Genomic DNA, 18922 nt, shown 5'->3' on the forward strand with positions numbered 1-18922 from the left:
AGGAGGCAAACCGCCTTCTATGTTTCTTTTTCATGTCCACAGAATCCTCTATCTGTCCCCCTAACTATGGAGTCCTCTGTTATTGCTGCCATCCTCTTCAGTTTCCTGCCCTTCTGAGCCATAGGGCCAGACTCAGTGCCAGAGGCATGGTCACTTCCCTCAGTTAGCTTGTCCCTCACAACAGTACTCAAGATGAAGTACTTATTATTGCTGAGGAGGGTTACCACAGGGTGCTCTCCACTATCTGATGTTCCCCCCTTCCATCTCCTGACAGTCACCCATTTATTTGTCTCCTGTAGCCTTGGGGTGTCTACCTCCCTATAGTTCCTGTCTATCACTGCTTCACTTTCCCTAATAAGCCAAAGGTCATCGAGTTGCTGCTCCAGTTTCTTCATATGGTCTCTAAAGATCTGTTGCAGATGTGGCTACTGGGGAGGCTGGAAGTCTCCTCAAAATCCCACATCTGACACCCAGAACAGAACACTGGCCCTGCAGACATACCCCCTATTCTCTCAAGAGTTTAAAAAGAAAAAGAAATGAGACACAAACTTACCTACTTACCTCATCTCCGCCTATTCTTGCTGAAGCCTGTTGAGCCAAAGCCTTACCACTCTGACTCAGACCACTCTGGTCTTGACAGCTCTGCTAGATGGTATCTCTCTTTTATGGAGACTGGGTTATTCAAGCTCCGCTACGGACCTGCACGGGAACGCTTCTACTGCGTCTGCATCCCTGTGACTCCCACTGAAACCTGGCTGCTTTTTCAAGCTCCACTCCAGACCTGCTTCTGTTTTAGTCCAGTGATGCAGAAATTAAAAAATAAAAATAATCAGGTCAAAATAGAGAGGAGGTGGAAATCAGAGCTGAAATTGTTTGTAGAAAACACATTTATCAATGAAATCACTTAGGTCGTATTTGCAGACCCAGCAAACTCACCTGCAGGAAAATGGCCAGTATTGATGGTTGACTCTACTTGCAGAAGCTGACGGTGACTTCTTCTGTGCCTCATCATGTCCTTTGCTCTCCTCGGAGTGCTGCAGATCCACCTTCCTGGCAATTGGATCTCACTGGTGATCGCATCCATCCAGTCCCCTGGAGCTGATTGTGCATGCAAGGACAAACATGTCCCCATCTCACTGGCTACCCTCACCTGGTTTTTCTCACTCTCTACCTTGTTGGCATGTAAAGTATATTTCATGAATGTAGACAATTACATTTTCTTTTCCGGTTTCTGATGTGGATGGTGTTGACAATGTGGAGTTTGTGATGATTTGTCTGAAGATTTTAGAACTGGCTTGTTTATAAGTTTTTTATTGAAGAAATTATTGATTTACTATATTGAATTCCAAAGAAGCAAAGGGTGTGAAATGTAAAAGAACTGCTAGTTCATTTAAATGGAATGGCTTAATGAAACAGCTCATGTGGTCAGGAACGAGCAGTTACAACAAATATTTATGTATAATACAGAAATTGGTGTTACCTGTGTGTATTGTTGCATTGCAAAAGTTGTTGGAGACTGCAAGTGGAAAGAAGTGGAGTAATATTTGGCAACTTGAATTTTTAAAGAATCATTCGGTAAGCAAATCACATGTTGGATGGTGAGCAAAAGCTCTGGCAAGAAAATTCTTCATTACCCATTGCAGGCCAGCTACATATGTTTTGTAAGAGTGCAGATGAATGAGAGTGAAATCGATCAAACCCCGAGGAGACCAAAGTTCTATTGACAGTGTTTTGCTGGCTGTTAAAATGAATACCTCTATATGCAAATTTTAGTGCGTACATGTTGTTGTCACTGGGCAAAAAAATTGCACAGTACAAGATTCTTGTGAACACTGGTCATTACAAATTAGAGGGAACATTTGGTAGAAACTGTTCGGCAACAGTTTCCTGCCCCAGTTAAGTGACAGTGTCCCAAATAGACCCGGCTATTTTTTCAACAAGATTTTATTCTTTAAGAGTTGTTGCAAATAAACGGCTGTTTCAATTAACCGATGGCCCAATTAACGGAATTCACTGTAGCTGTGAATATGTAATCAAAATTCTTATTATGTCCCAATACTAACAATGCATGAAAAATTAAATACTTTAAATCTATTCATAGAATTTTGAAAACAACCCACACAAAATGCTGGAGGAGATCTGCAGGTCCAGCATGTTGTGTATGTTGCTTTGGATTTCCAGCATCTGCAGAGTTTCTTGTGTATAGGTTTTTAAAGGCTTGTAAAATTACCAGAAGTTCACAGTGACCCTTGATTCAAACCCACTTCATGTAGCAAAGGGAACCAATCCACAAAATCAGTCCTCCTTCAGTCAGTTTAACATGAGTGCCAAGCTGCTTCATACCATGGTCTAAAATTAGTATAAAATTGCATAATTTAATATAACATTTTAATTCCCATTCCCATTCCCATTTTGACGTGCAGACCATGGCGTCCTCTTGTGCCACAATGAGCCCACCCTCAAGGTGGAGGAGCAACACATTATAATCCATCCAACCTGATGGCATAAATATCAATTTCTGCTTCTGGTAAAAAAAATAATTCCCTCTTCCTCCCCTCTTCTTTTATTCCCCACTGTGGCCTCTTTCCCCTTCTCTCTCTGGCCTCTTTCCCCTTCTCACTTATCACTTCCCTCTGGGACCCCTCCTCCTTCCCTTTCTCCTATGGTCCACTCTCCTCTCCTATCGGATCCCTTCCTCTCCAGCCCTTTACCTTTTCTACCCTCTTGGATTCACCTATCACCTTCTAGCTAGTCCTCCTTCCCCTCCCCCCACCCTTTTATTTTGGCACCTTCCCCCTCCTTTCCATTCCTGAAGAAGGGTCTTGGCCTGAAACATCAACTGATGATCAATTTCTACAGATGCTGCCTGACTGACTGAGTTCGTGTCGTATAAAATTGCTTATTGCCCATTATGCCACTGGCATTTAGGGCAGCAATGACGGTCCTCCATTTCTGTCTGTCCTTGCCCATCTTCTCTAGTCTGCTCCAGACGTCGTTGAGGGACTTCATTTCTGCCTCTCTGGTATGGCGCCAAGTTGTATTTGGTCTCCCACGTTTCTTCCACCCTTCACGTCTTATGATGAGAGTGGAGTATAAAATTAGTTTGTTGTTTTATTTTGACGGGTATGAAATTCAGATTTTCTTCCCTTTTATAATGTGCTATGTTGCTTCCAGATTATTTCACTTGTGAAAGATATTGGAAAACATTTTTAATAACTGAAACTGTAATTCATAGAAACATAGAAACATAGAAAACCTACAGCAAAATACAGGCCCTTCGGCCCACAAAGCCATGCTGAACTGGTGCTTACTTTAGAACTACCTAGGCTTACCCATAGCCCTCTATTTTTCTAAGCTCCATGTAGCTATCCAGGAGTCTTTTAAAAGACCCTATCGTTTCCGCCTCCACCACCGCCGCTGGCAGCCCATTCCAGGCACTCACCACTCTCTGCATAAAAAACTTACCCCTGACATCTCCTCTGTACCTGTATCATTTATCAGCTGGGTTTCTATATGTGGCACAAAATTTACTAATAAAATTATGACGGTCGTAGTCATAGAGCACTACAGTACAGAGACAGACCCTTCAGCCCATCCAGTCTGTGCTAATTATTAATCTGCTCAGTCCCATTGACCTGTACCTGGATCCTATCCTCCTATCCATGTACCCATCCAAGTTCCTTTTAAGTGTTAAAATCAAACCCACATCCACCACTTCCACTGGTGGCTTGTCCACACTCGCATCATCTTCTGAGTGAAGATTCCCCTCAGTTTCTCCTCAAGTATTTCACCTTTGACCCTTGATACATGATCTCCAGTTGAAAATCTCTCCTTGTTCTCCTATAGGAATAAGATCCTACCCTGTTCATCCTCTCCCTATATCTCAGGTCCTCAAGTCCCAGCAACATCCTTGTGAATGTTCTCTGTGCTCTTCCAATCTTACTAATATCTTTCCTGTAGGTAGGTGACCAGAACTGCACATCTGATTTTTATCTTCTGCTGCGCGGTCCACCCACTTCACCATTTAATGTGTTGTGTGATCAGAGATGTTCTTCTGCACAGCACTGTTGTAATGTGTGGTTATTTGAGTTTCTGTTGCATTCCTGTCTGCTTGAATCAGTCTGGCCATTCTCCTCTGACCTCTCTCATTAACAAGGTTTTTTCGCCCACAGAACTGCCACTCATGGGACATTTTTGTTTCTCACACCATTCTCTGTAAACTCTAGAGACTGTTGTGCGTGTAAATCCTGGGAAATCAATTGAGTTTCTAAGATACTGAAACCAGCCCGTCTGGTTCAACATTCGTTCTATGGTCAAAGTCACTTAGATCACATTTCTTCCCCAAGCAGATGTTTGATCTGAGCAACAACTGAACCTCTTGACCATGTCTGCTTTACGGCATTGGGTTGCTGCCACACGACTGGCTGATTGGATATTTGCATGAATGATCCGCTGAACAGAGGTAGCTAATAATGGTCTGTACAGTGTGATAATATAACATAACATAGACCAAATAATAAGCATCAGAATATCCAGTTTCCTTTTGTCACAGACTGGACTGCTGATGAACAGTTTACATATGACTGTCCAATTTCCTTTTGTCACAGACAGCTGATGAACAATTTACTTACGACTGTTGTTAGGTTAGGGTAGCAATAATTGCTGGTGTGGTTGCAGACTGACAGGAAATTGCTCTGGACAGTTGTGGGTGGAAACCCCTGAGCAATGTTGACGTTTTCCTGAAAACAGATTCACATCTATTGCTGTTAACACAGCTGAGTTCCGCACTTACTGTCGGAAATTAGCTGTGAAAGTTGTTGGCATGCTGTGGGTTTTCCATGCACCGGGGCAAGCACTGCAACTTCGGAAAATAAACATGAATTAAAGGGTGGCCTCCTCATCTGCCCACGATGAGGCCACTCTCAGTGTGGAGGAGCAACACCTCATATTCTGTCTAGGAAGCAATCAACCTGACAGGATGAACATCGGTTTCTCCAACTTCCAGTAATTCTTTTCCCCTCCCCTTATCTTTCTGTTCTGCACTCTGGTCTCTTACCTCTTCTCCACACCTGTCTCTCCTTGTTCCCTTTCTCCCATGGTCCACTCTCCTCTCCTATCAGATTCTTTCTTCTCCAGCCCCTTTCCTTTTCCACCTATCACCTCCCAGCTTCTTACTCATCCTCCCTCCCCCACTCACATGGCTTCAACTATCACCTTTCAGCTTGTCCTCCATCTCCTTCACCTACCTCCTTACTCTGGCATCTTTCCCCTTCCTTTCCAGTCCTGATGAAGTGTCTCAGCCCAAAACATCTACCATTTATTCATATCTATAGATGCTACCTGACTTGCTGAGTTCCTCCAGCATTTTGTGTGTGTTGCTCTGGATTTCTAGCATCTGCAGAATCTCTTGTGTTGAAGGATTGATGTTTTTCCAAAAACTTCCACCAGAATCACTTGTCTTTGCGCCAGTTTATACAGAAGAATGGTGGCATCTGTATTGTATATGGCTTAATGCAAGATGCAGCAATTGTTATATATATGCTGAGCAAGAACGGCAATGGAGAGTAGGATTCAACTGCCACATTCTTGCAATTGATCCAATATGGTTCAGTCAATGATCACCAGTCTTTCTGTGAGATTAAATGACAGAGACTTTAGACCAGTCAGAGTCCTTGATCAGTACTTTATACATAGGACCCTACTCAAAGCAGTGCCAACCTCTCTTCTGGTTGGATTGAGTTGATCTCCGATCTTGGCAACAGCACAGTGATGATGGATGTCTCCTTGCATGGTGATGAAATGTTAGCAAGTAAATTGCCAAGATCAACTCAACCCAACCATCCATCAATCACCCGAGCTATACATGAACCAAATTATTCCCATTATCTCCTCTCTTTCCTTCACCTCCATGGCAGAATTAAATGCCACTACACAGTAGCATGGAGGGAAACCTTCTTCAGTCCAACCAAGTTCCCAGCAGTTATCACATCAATAATACAGCAACCATGCACTCTTCGAGCATGTGGGCATAGCTATTGTGCATGAATTAGGGTGAAAGTGGGCTTTACGTAATCACCTACCAGGAGTAATGGAAGAGGCACGTACTTTAGGGGCATTTAAGAAACTCTTAGATTGGCACACGGATGAAAGAAAAATGGAGGGCTATGAGGGAGGAAAGGGTTAGACTGACTTTCGTGTAGGTTACGAGGTTGGCACGACATTGTGAGCTGAAGGGCCTGTACTGTGCACCTATCTTTTCCCATTTAATCTTCTGTTTGGAGATTCAGTGCGGAATAGGTCCTCCTGATCTTGGAGCCGCTCCACTAGCAACCCACTTATTTAACACTAACACAGTCATTAGGTTATTTAACACTAACCTAATCACGGGACAATTTACAATCAACAATTCACCTACTACCCAGTATGTCTTTGGAATATGGGAGGAAACTGGAGCACCCGGAAGAAACTCATGGATTCCACAGGAAGGATGTACAGACTCCTCAAAGTGCATGCCAGGGTAGAACTGTGACGACCCGAGCTGTAATAGCGTTTCACTAACCACTCCGCTACCATGGTAATCCACAGGACCATAAGACATAGGAGTAGAATTAGGCCATTTGGACTGTCAAATCTGCTTTGCCATTCAATCATGGCTGACCCTTTTTTTACCCTCCTCAGCCCACTCCTCAGCCTTCTCCCTATGATCTTTGATGCTATGTCCAATAAAAAACCTGTCAAGCTCTGCTTTAAATACACTCAACAACCTACCCTCCAAAGCTGCCTGTGGTAATAAATTCCACAAATTCACCACCCACTGCCTAGAGAAATTTCTCCGCATCTCCGTTTTAAATGGATGCCCCTCTATCCTGAGGCTGTGCCCTCTTAGCTTAGACTCTCCCATCATGGGAAACATCCTTTCCACATCTACTCTGGTAAAGTCTTTCAACATTAAATAGGTTTCAATGAAATCCCCCCTCATCCTTCTGAATTCCAGCGAGTATAGACCCAGAGCCATCAAATGTGCCTCATATGATAACCCTTTCATTCCTGAGATCATCCTTGTGAACCTCCTCAGCACATTTTTTTTAACTGAAAGGCCCAAAACGTTTCACAATACTCAAGTTGAGGCCTCCCTAGTGCCTTATAAAGCCTCAGCATCACATCCCTGCTCTTGTATTCTAGACTTCTTGAAATGAATGCTAACATGGCATTTGCCTTCCTCACCACCAACTCAGCCTGCAAGTTAACCTTTAGGGTGTTCTGCACAAGGATTCCCAAGTCCCTTTGCATCTCAGGTTTTTGGATTTTCTCCCCATTTAGAAAATAGTTTGCACATTTATTCTACTACCAAAGTGCATGGCCATGCATTTTCCAAAATTGTATTTCATTTGCCACTCTCTTGCCCATTCTCCTAATTTTCTAAGTCCTTCTGCAGCCTTCCTGTTTCCTCAATCAGCCAATGCTCTAACATGCCAGTAACTTTCCTGTAATACCATGGGCTCTTAACTTAGTAAGCAGCCTCATGTGTGGCACCTTGTCAAAAGCCTCCTGAAAGTCCAAACATATACCATCCACCCCATCCCCTTTATCTATCCTACATGAAATCTCCTCAGAGAATTCCAACAGGTTCATTGGGCAAAATTTTCCCTTAAGGAAGCCATGCTGACATTGTCCTATCTTGTCCTGTATCACCAACTACTCCATAACCTCATTCCTAACAACTGATTCCAACATCTTCCCAACCACTGAGGTCAGACTAACTGGTCTATATTTTATTTTCTGCTACCTTCCTCCTTTCTTAAAGAGTGGAGTGACATTTACAATTTTCCAGTCCTCTGGCACCATGCCAGAGTCCAATGATTTGAAAGATCATTACTAATGCCTCCGCAATCTCTATCACTACCTCTTTCAGAGCCCTAGGGTGCAGTTCATCTGGCCCGGCTGACTTATGTACCTTTAGGTCTTTTAGCTTTTTGAGCACCTTCTCCCTTGTAATAGTAACTGCACTCACTTCTCTTCCTTCACACACTACAACATCTGGCACGCTGCTGGTGTCTTTCACAGTGAGGACTGATGCAAAATACTCATTTAGTTCATCTACCATCTGCTTGGCCCCCATTATTATTACTCCAGCCTCATTTTCTAGCAGTCCTATATCCACTCTCATCTCTCTTTTATTTTTTACATATTTGAAAAAGCTTTTACCATCCATTTTGATATTGTTTGCTTGCGTGCTTTCATATTTCATCTTTTCCCTCCTAATGATTCTTTTAGTTACGCTCTGTAGGGTTTTAAAAGCTTCCCAATCCTTTGTTTTCCCACTAATTTTTACTTTTACATTTGCTTTGAATTCCCTTGTCAGCCACAGTTCTACTATTTTGCCATTTGAGTATTTCTTCATTTTTGGAATACACCTATCCTTCACCTTCTTCATTTTTCCCAGAAACTCAAGACTTTACGTCTCTGCTGTCATCTCCGCTAGCATCTCCTTCCAATTTACTTTGACCAACTCCTCTCTCATACCACTGTAATTTCTTTACTCCACTGAAATATTGCTACATCAGACTTTACTTTCTCTCTATCAAATTTCAAGTTGAACTCAATCATTTTGTGATCACTGTCTCCTAAGGGTTCTCTTACCTTAAGCTCCCTAATCATCTGCAGTTCATTACATGACACCCAATCCAGTATAGCTGATCCCCTAGTAGACTTAATGACAAACTGCTCTAAAACGCCATGTTGTAGGCATTCAACAAACTCACTCTCTTGATATCCATTTCCTACCTGATTTTCCCAATTGACCTTCATGTTGAAATCTCCCATGGCTATCATGACGTTGCCCTTTTAACATTCCTTTTCTATTTCCCATTGTAATTTGTCGTCTATGTCCAAGCCACTGTTGGGAGGCCTGTATATAACTGTCATCAGGGTCCATTTGCCCTTACGGTTTTTTAATACAACCCACAAGGATTCAACAACTTCTGATCCTATGTCACATCTTTCTATTGATTTGATGCCATTATTTACCAAGTCATCCCCTTGTCATCCATGATCACTGTTTCCTTTCCCTGGTCACCCATATGGATGACTGTGTAACACATCCCACCCCATTATCAAGACCGAAAAATGCTCAAGTCCAGTAGGCTTGTGATAGTTATGATATTAATGTAATAGTTAATCTATCAGCTGTTTGAAGTTAAGGGGAAAGAATAAACCATTGTATTTGACCTGACACAGTAAACATTCAGAGCCATAATGCTTAACACAGTATTTCTCTTCACTCTTACCCATGTTTCGTAGTGGTTGTCCATCATATCCAACGATAGTGGGAAACGTGCAGGAGAGTTTTTAAAGTGGAAAAGCTGTTGTAGTGCGGCAGTTTCACTCTCTCACCCTCTGCAGTACAAGTGGTTATGACATCTGGGGTCTTTCTTAGTTGTAGTGGATGACCATGGTTTTGTCTATGCTTCGTCATGCCCTTCACACTCCACGAAGTGTTGCAGAGCTGCCTTCCTGGACGTCAGATTTTACTGTTGATGTCATTCAGTCAGTCCACCAGAGTAAACTTGTCATGCGAGGACAGGCACGTTCCTATCTCAGCAGATGTGAGGCCTGTCAGTTACCCTCACCTGGTTTAGCCACAGGTGAGAGCTCAGTGTACAGTCGGGTCCAAACAAGAGCGAGCTGCCCCGGAATGGATAGGACATACCCGTTCACCAGAGGTGCTACACCTCAATGGACTTCCCATAGACCCCACCTATACTTCCAGTAATTATTAATGACATTGGAATGTGCCAAGTGTAGCATCAGTTGACAACCACAATGACCACTACACAACCAAAAAGAAAACTGCCCAATTGTGCAACATATTGTGATTCCATTTGCCTCATTAATGACCGCACATGCATGAAGATGGTATGATTTTGTATAGAAACATTACTGATGGCTTAGTAGAATATTAAATATGATTAATGGTAGCATTCATTTTGAGAGGACTAGAATACACTCAGTGACCACATTATTCTCACTTGTACACCTGCTCATTAATACAATATCTCACCAGCCAATCATGTGACAGCAATTCAAAGCATAAAAGCATGCAGGCATGGTCAAGAGGTTCAGTTGTCGTTCAGACCAAAGATCAGAATGTGGAAGAAATCTGATTGAAGTGACTTTGACCATGAAATGATTGTTGGTGCCAGATGGGTTGTTTTGAGTTTTGCAGAAACTGCTTATCTGCTGGGATTTTCACACACAACAGTCTCTAGAGTTTACAGAGAATGGTGTAAAACAAAAAAAAAATCCAGTGAGCAGCAGTTCTGTGCTTGAAAATTGTCTTGTTATTGTGAGAGGTAAGAGGAAAATTGTCAAGCAACACACATCAAAGTTGCTGGTGAACACAGCAGGCCAGGCAGCATCTCTAGGAAGAGGTACAGTCGATGTTTTGGGCTGATACCCTTCGTCAGGACTAACTGAAAGAAGAGCTAGTAAGAGATTTGAAAGTGGGAGGGGGAGGGGGAGATCTGAAATGATAGGAGAAGACAGGAGGGGGAGGGATGGAGCCAAGAGCTGGGCAGTTGATTGGCAAAAGGGGATATGAGAGGATCATGGGACAGGAGGCCCAGGGAGAAAGAAAAGGGAGAGGGGGGGAAAAACCCAGAGGATGGGCAAGGGGTATAGTGAGAGGGACAGAGGGAGAAAAAGGAGAGAGAGGAAGAGAATGTGTGTATATAAATAAATAAATAACAGATGGGGTACGAGGGGGAGGTGGGGCATTAGCGGAAGTTAGAGAAGTCAATGTTTATGCCATCAGGTTGGAGGCTACCCAGACGGAATATAAGGTGTTGTTCCTCCAACTTGAGTGTGGTTTCATGTTTACAGTAGAGGAGGCCGTGGATAGACATGTCAGAATGGGAATGGGATGTGGAATTAAAATGTGTGGCCACTGGGAGATCCTGCTTTCTCTGGCGGACAGAGCGTAGATGTTCAGCGAAACGATCTCCCAGTCTGCGTCGGGTCTCGCCAGTATATAGAAGGCTGCATCGGGAGCAACGGACGCAGTATCGCCAATAAATTGTCAGACTGGTTCAAGGTGACCGTAACCACACGTTACTACGGTGGTGCGCAGGAGAGCATCACCGAGTGCACAACACATTGAACCTTGAAGTGAACAGCAGCAGAAGACTGCGAACATACAGAATTACACTCTGTGGCCACTTTGTAAGGTACCTCCTGTATATAATAACGTGGCTACTCTGTGTATAAAAGTGAGGCTGCAATCCTGAGGCTTTATAAGGCATTGGTCAGACTGCATTTGGAGAGCTGTGAGCAGGTCTGGGCCTCTTGTCTGAGAAAGGATGTGCTGGCACTAGAACGGATCCAGAGGAAGTTCACGAAAATGTACGTTCTTCCTTTGAACGTGTGGGTTTCCTCCAGATGCTTCAGTTTTGTCCTGCATTCCAAAAATCAATAATCGTTTTGGTCAATTGCTGAGATTAGTGTAATTGGGCAACATGGTCTCATTGGGCTGGAAGGACTTTTTATCATGCTGTATCTCCAAATAAATAAAATAACCTTTGGCCCTCAGCAAAAATAAGTGAGAAACCTTAGACACTGAATTCAAAAGAAAACCGATTTTCATCAACAAAACATATTTAGCTTAGTTGAACTATTGCAAAGTGTTAGAACCATTATGTAATTAAATGCGTTATACCCAATAAAAGTTAATTTATTGTTTCTCCAAATTTCTATGTGATAGAAGTAGTATGAAATTATGTTTGCATTCAGCTTCAAGCACTCTATCATAACCACAGACAATTTCTGAGGTACCAATACCTCCAAAAAAATTTGCTGTCCAGTGTAATTACTTTTAAAAATCTGCCTTTGTGATGAAAAGTAAGTCTCTTTGACATTAAGGATTTACATATAAGACCAAGTTCTACAGATTTTACTTCAAATTGCAGATCTTTATTAAAGTGACAGCTGAACTGCATAATCGATGACAACTTTCCACAATAAGATTGAGGTTACTTTGGAGAAATTTCTGATCTAGAATGAACAATTATGAATAGCAGCAGTACTAATTATATGTAAGTCACAATCAGCCCAGTGAACGTATGGTAAACAATAGAGTGTTTACAAAATCACTTGACTACTTGATTAGAAAATGCACCAAACAGAGTCCTCAGCAGAGCATGCATTATTTAAGTGGTTAGTGTCTAACGACAATCTGCAGCAGCAATTGTTGTTATTGCCTGCAGGAAAATTCACACTTTCAGAGTAAGGTTCTTTCACCTTTCTTTGCCCACAGCGCATATCTCTCTTCATGCCAGCTGTACGATGAATAGGAACCCCATGACCTGGAAAATGTGGGACAACTGACACAAGGTGACCCTGAATGCTGGGGTAGACCCAATTAATTTAAAATTTTGCTTGGACTTGTCTCTTCCAATTTTCAAAATCCACTGGACATATGATTAATGTGTGCACTACCAATGTGGAAATATTTTGACCCTTTTAAACTAAACCAAGGGTAGGCTTGGTGCATTCTGGCATGCATTCAAAATTAGATTTATTAAATTCTGTATGAGAGTTTTAGGCTGACAACTGAAGACAGATAAAGGCATTATTCATTGTATGCTTTTTTTCCTCTGTTGTTTCTGACACAGAAAATTTCTCTGCTTAAGTTTCAAGAATATTATCAATAAGGTTTTTATACATGGTCTGGTGAAGGAAGAACTTCTAATTACTTTCCAGTTTACTTAACACTGCATTTGGAGGGTTTTGAAGTACAAAGAATCATATCATAAAATGAATTGTGCATCTGTCATCTTATGCTGATCGCTCAAAATTAATATGGTGCATTTGTAGTGCGTGGAATACGTTTAACCCTCAAGGATCTGCTGAAAGGAATATTTTCAAGGTTATAACTTCTTCCCCGCTTTTTGTAAATCGTCTTCCTCATTTATTTAGGTCACTCCCTGCCACATAGCAACAGAGCAAGCAACTGGTTTTCAGGCCACTGCCCTTGCTTCTGCCATTCTTGAATGAGCTGACTAAAAGTGGCAAGGCATTAGTCAGCTTGCTCCGTTTTCGTGGCCTCCATCTCTTTCCATTGCGGTCTCCGGCAGGACACTGCACCTTTTCTATGACCTCCTTCAATGGCCCAATAGAGATTGTGAACTCAGCATGTGGTTAATCACGGTGGCGGGGGGGGGGGTGGGGGTTACAATGTGTGTGATCACTCTCCACTGTAGTGGATCAGTGCACCAGCAGTTTATGCCAAGGGGCACCCTTTCAAGGTTACAGTTTTGTCAATTGTCTTCTGCAGATCTTGTTTCTTCCTGAAAGTGAATATATAATAATTAATGTTTGTAGTTTTCTTTGCAACACTTCCTTCTTGAATTGAACAACACCGAAATATTTATCCTGTATTTGAGTAATCCTCCATTTGAAGGAAATATTCAATTCCTTGGAAACCAAGTCAAATTAAAAATAAGGGAAGTATCTGAATGTCCGTTATCAAACACCCCATTTCACATTTTCTTTTTGTATCTTTGGTTTTGTTTATAATTTCTCATTGATTCCATTGAATTTCTTCATTCTACTGTGAATGCCTGCAAGAAAATGACTCTGAAGGTAATATATGATCACACACACACACACACATGTATATATATATACACACAGTATGTACAGTACCGTAATGTCTTCAGCATATGTGTATATATAGCTAGGGTGCCTAAGACTTTTGCACAGTGCTGTATTTGTCAATGTGGAGTGGAGAGTGAGTTTGTAAATCTGGCAGGAGTAAAGGTCGTTGGGAGTGACAAGGGTGGACCGCTACGGCAGAAGTGGCAGAGAAGGAGTGCCAGGCTCAGGGAGTGGTGCAGGTGCAGACACATCCAATCCTGAGACACCAGGCAAGGTCATTTGATTGCAAACAATTGGTTTATTGATCATTACAGAATGTCTCTCCAGTGCTTCCCTGGTCCCTCTCTTCTCCCTTCCCCTTTTCCCAACTATGATTCCCCTCTCCCTGCCCCCTTCCCACTCTCAGTCCACAATAGCGACCCAGATCAGAATCATATTTATCATCACTTAAATATGTTATGAAATTTGTTTTGTGGCATTGCAATACATAAAATTGTACTGTGCAATATTTGTATGTGCCTAAAAATTTTGCATAGTACTGTACTTTGATAATAAATTTACATTGAAATTTGAAAAGGTGAAATATTGAAATATAATCTTATAATTTTAATGTAAAAATAATGTTTCCCCTTCAAGCACCAATATATTCCCTGACAAATTTTTCCATGCTTCTTTGAAGTATTTTTAGTCAACTCATACCAAAGAGAAAGACTACAAATAGAAGGCGTCATCGACCTATAATCTGTAGTGTATAACCTTGCACTGTGACATGAATTTCACATCTCTGAGAACGTACTTAGAGCACTGACAATGGCAATGGACCTTCAGAATCAGGTTTAATGTCACTGGCATACCTTATGAAATTTGTTGTTTTGCAGCAGTAGAACATTGCAATACATAATAATAAAATCTATTAGTTGCAATAAGAAATATAAATAAAAAATTAATTAGGTGGAGCAAAAAGAGAAAAAAAATGGGTTCATTATCCATTAAGAAATCTGATAGCAGAGGGGAAAAAGCTGTTCTTGAAATGCTGAGTATGTGTCTTCATGCTCCTGTATCTCCTCCCTGATGGTCGCAATGAGAAGAGGGCACGTTCTGTCCTGTATCTCCTCTTTGGTGGTCGCAGTGAGAAGAGGGCACGTTCTGTCCTGTATCTCCTCTTTGGTGGTCGCAGTGAGAAGAGGGCACGTTCTGTCCTGTATCTCCTCCTTGATGGTCGCAGTGAGAAGAGGGCACGTTCTGGGTGAAGGCTGTCCTCAATGATGGATATGGCCATTTGGAGGCAACACCTTTTGAAGGTGTCCTGGATGCTGGGAAGGCTAGTGCTGGAATGGAGCTAGCTGACATTACAATTTTCTGCATTTTTTTTCTGATTCTGTGCATTGGTCTCTCTACACCAGATCGTGATGCAACCAGTTAGAATGCTCCTCATGGTACATTTATAGAGATTTGTGAGCCCTTGCCTGGTCTGCTTACTGTCTGGCAATGTGCAAACTCATTTCTACTTTGTTAGGGAAGACAACATGCCTTGAATGCCTGTAAACAAAACAGATGGAATGAAAGACTCCCATCTACATTTTCTCCAGACATACTCTGACAAGGCTAGCTTGGAGCGAGAGAAAAAAAAATCCTGAAGTAATCCAGAGGAGGCTCACAAAAATGATTCCAGAAGTGAATGGGTTAGCTCATGAGCAGCATTTGTTGGCTGTGGGCTGTTCTTGTTGGAGTTTAGAAGAATGAGGGGGGATCTCATTGAAACCTATTGAATATTGCAAAGGCCTAGATAGTGTGGATGTGGAGAGGATGTTTCCTATTGTGGGATAGTCTAGGATTAGAGAGCCCAGTCTCAAAATAGAGGCATGTCCCTTTAGAACAATGATAAGGAGGTTCTTCAGCTATAGAGTGGTGAATCAATGGAATTCATTGCCATAGATGGCTGTGAAGGTCGCGTCATTGGGTATATTTAAAGCAGAGGTAGATAGCTTCTTGATTAGGGGTGTCAAAGGTTGTGGGGTGAAGGCATGAAAGTGGTGTTGAGAGGGTTAATAAATCAGCCATGATGGTCTCTGTGGGCTGAAAGGCCTAATTGTGCTCCTATATCTTATGGCCTGATAGTACTCCTTAGTTGAGAAAGTGATGTTGGTTCAGCTGGACTTGAGTAGATATGAGGTTGCCACGAGCAGTAGTACTTCAGTGTTTTTGAATGAAGTGTCTGCAGCTGGTGTTTTGCATTTCATCAGTGCAACACAGACGCAGGCTGAATTATTTAAGCTGTGGTTCGTTATCGTGGATTTCGTTCTTGAATAGCTAGCAAACTGTAAAGTGCCATGAGCCCACTTTCAAAATGATAGGAATTTGCTGACCCTTTAGTCCACAAAAGGGTTTGGATAGCCAGTTTTTCTTTCATGCTCCACTTTACTTACTGGTTTTATTCAGATACAGCTTGATAACAGGGCCTTCCAGCCCAACGAGCATGTGCCACCCAATTCCACCAATTCCACCACTTAACCTGCTAACCCATATGTTTTTGGAATGTGGCGGGAAACGGGAGCACGCAGTGGAAACCCATGCAGTCACAGGGGGAACATACAAGCTGCGTAGTCATTGGCAAGAATTGAACCCGGGTTGCCTGCACTTTGATAGCATACAGGCTGATTTATACTTCTGCGTCAAATCGACGCCGTAGGTACAGCGTAGCTGCAAACCCTATGCAGAGCCTATGCGGATCCCTACGCCGTAGCCTGATGCACACCTCTCCCAAAATGTAACTACGCATCGCGGCAACGCAGACCACAACAACTGTGATTGGTCCGCTCGGTAGCATCGCATTTCCTCCTACGCTGCAATAGCTTCCCATTGGGCGACTGAAGGGCAGGGAAGGAACTCTGGCTGCAATGCTTTCCGTAAAGCTTTACAGACCTCTGAAATTATGGAGGACACATCTCGCTTTTACAAAAAAAGATGCTTGCTTTATACTTGTTTACCCCGAGAAAGACTACCACGACCATGAAGCCTTGCATGGGCAGGTGTGTGCACATGCGTGATGTGCCCAAATTGCAGAGCGACGTAGACACACCAACGCATAGGTAAAAATGCTCACAATGCGCGTAGGCCACTTGTGTAGGTTCTGGTGTTCATTTGACGCAGAAGTATAAATCAGCCTTTACTCTAACCACTAAGCTTAGCATAGTGGTTTGCACAATGGTATTACAGCTTGGGACATCAGACATCTGGCATGATCTGTACATTTTCCCCATGGAATGCGTGAGTTTTCTCTGGGTGCTCTAGTTTCCTCCCACAGTCAAAGGATGTACCAGTTGGCAGGTTAATTGGTCATTATAAATTGTCTCGTGATTAGGATAGGGTTAAATTGGGTGATGTCATGGGCTACGAAGCAGCGTGGCTTGAAGAGCCGAAAGGGCTTGTCCTATGGTGTATCTGTAAATTAAACAAAGTCAATTTGTATTGACACTTTCCAAATGTACAGATTCATAGGACACACTCTTACACCATGTCATAGTGGGAGAAGACCTGGTACACCATGTCATAGTGGGAGAAGACGTGTTACACCATGTCATGGTGGGAGAAGACCTTGTACACCATGTCATAGTGGGAGAAGACGTGTTACACCATGTCATGGTGGGAGAAGACCTGGTACACCATGTCATGGTGGGAGAAGACGTGTTACACCATGTCATGGTGGGAGAAGACCTGGTACACCATGTCATGGTGGGAGAAGACGTGTTACACCATGTCATGGTGGGAGAAGACCTGGTACACCATGTCATGGTGGGAGAAGACCTGGTACACCATGTCATGGTGGGAGAAGACGTGTTACACCATGTCATGGTGGGAGAAGACCTGGTACACCATGTCATGGTGGGAGAAGACGTGTTACACCATGTCATGGTGGGAGAAGACCTGGTACACCATGTCATGGTGGGAGAAGACGTGTTACACCATGTCATGGTGGGAGAAGACCTGGTACACCATGTCATGGTGGGAGAAGACGTGTTACACCATGTCATGGTGGGAGAAGACCTGGTACACCATGTCATGGTGGGAGAAGACGTGTTACACCATGTCATGGTGGGAGAAGACCTGGTACACCATGTCATGGTGGGAGAAGACGTGTTACACCACGTCATGGTGAGAAAAGACCTAGTACACCATGTCATGGTGGGAGAAGACCATAATGATACAACTTCAACTTTAGAAAGACACATGTACGTATACGTGCAACAAAATTTGCAGAAAGCTGATTCATATTCTGCAGAAAATGCAATCTATGAATGAGTACAAACAAGACTTTGGCAGTGGTTACGTTATCAGACAAAGTTTGTTCTGTTCTAGCTTGGCCTGCATTAACATGGACAGCATGCCTGTGATAAATGCAGGCAGTGCAGGAGGTCTGTTAGCCCAGAGATCTGACAATGCCAGGTCCTTCCCTCATGACATGAGATGTTTCACTCCGACAGACGAGAGCTGCAGAATCTCATCTGAGCAGTGGCGGGCGATTGAAGTGACAGGCTGCCCTGTGGTTCAACCCTTCGACCTTCTGCTTGGAAAACAAATACTTTACCTCTTGTGCTACCAGGTCACCATTGATAACTGTTTATTATTCCTAACCAAGCTGATTAAATTGGATTGTCTTCATTATTTTGTTACAAGACTTACAGTAGATAACATAAAATACTTCAATAATGAGAATGTTTTCCATAAAGAGAGGAGGCTATGTAGCATCCACAGCAGGACCACTAGAATCAGAAACATTTACTTCTCCCGAGCAGTAAGGCAGATTAACACCTCCACCCACTAGCCCACCCCATCACACTCCACAACCACCACTACTTTATCATTTCCTGTCAGTCACCTTATGTACAGACGCTACTGTACCTGTGTCACTTTATGGATGTACAACTACAGAGCCATAGAAAAGTACCCTTCAGCACACCTAGTCCAGGGTGAACTGCCTACTCCCATCGACCTGCACCCAACCATAGCTCTCCATAGCCCTGCCATCCATGTTCCTATCCAAACTTCTCTTAAATGTTGAAATTGAACTTGCATGTACCACTCGTGTTGGCAGCTCGTTCCACACTCTCACGACTCTCTGAGTGAAGAAGTTTTCCCCTCATGTTTCCCTTAAACTTTTCACCTTTCACCTTATCCTATAAACTCTAGTTATAGACCCACCTAACCTCAGTGGAAAAAGCCTGCTTGCATTCACACTATCTGTACCCCTCATAATTTTGTCTACTTTCAT

Source organism: Mobula hypostoma, chromosome 16, assembly GCF_963921235.1.
Source record: "Mobula hypostoma chromosome 16, sMobHyp1.1, whole genome shotgun sequence".
Taxonomy (NCBI): domain Eukaryota; kingdom Metazoa; phylum Chordata; class Chondrichthyes; order Myliobatiformes; family Myliobatidae; genus Mobula; species Mobula hypostoma.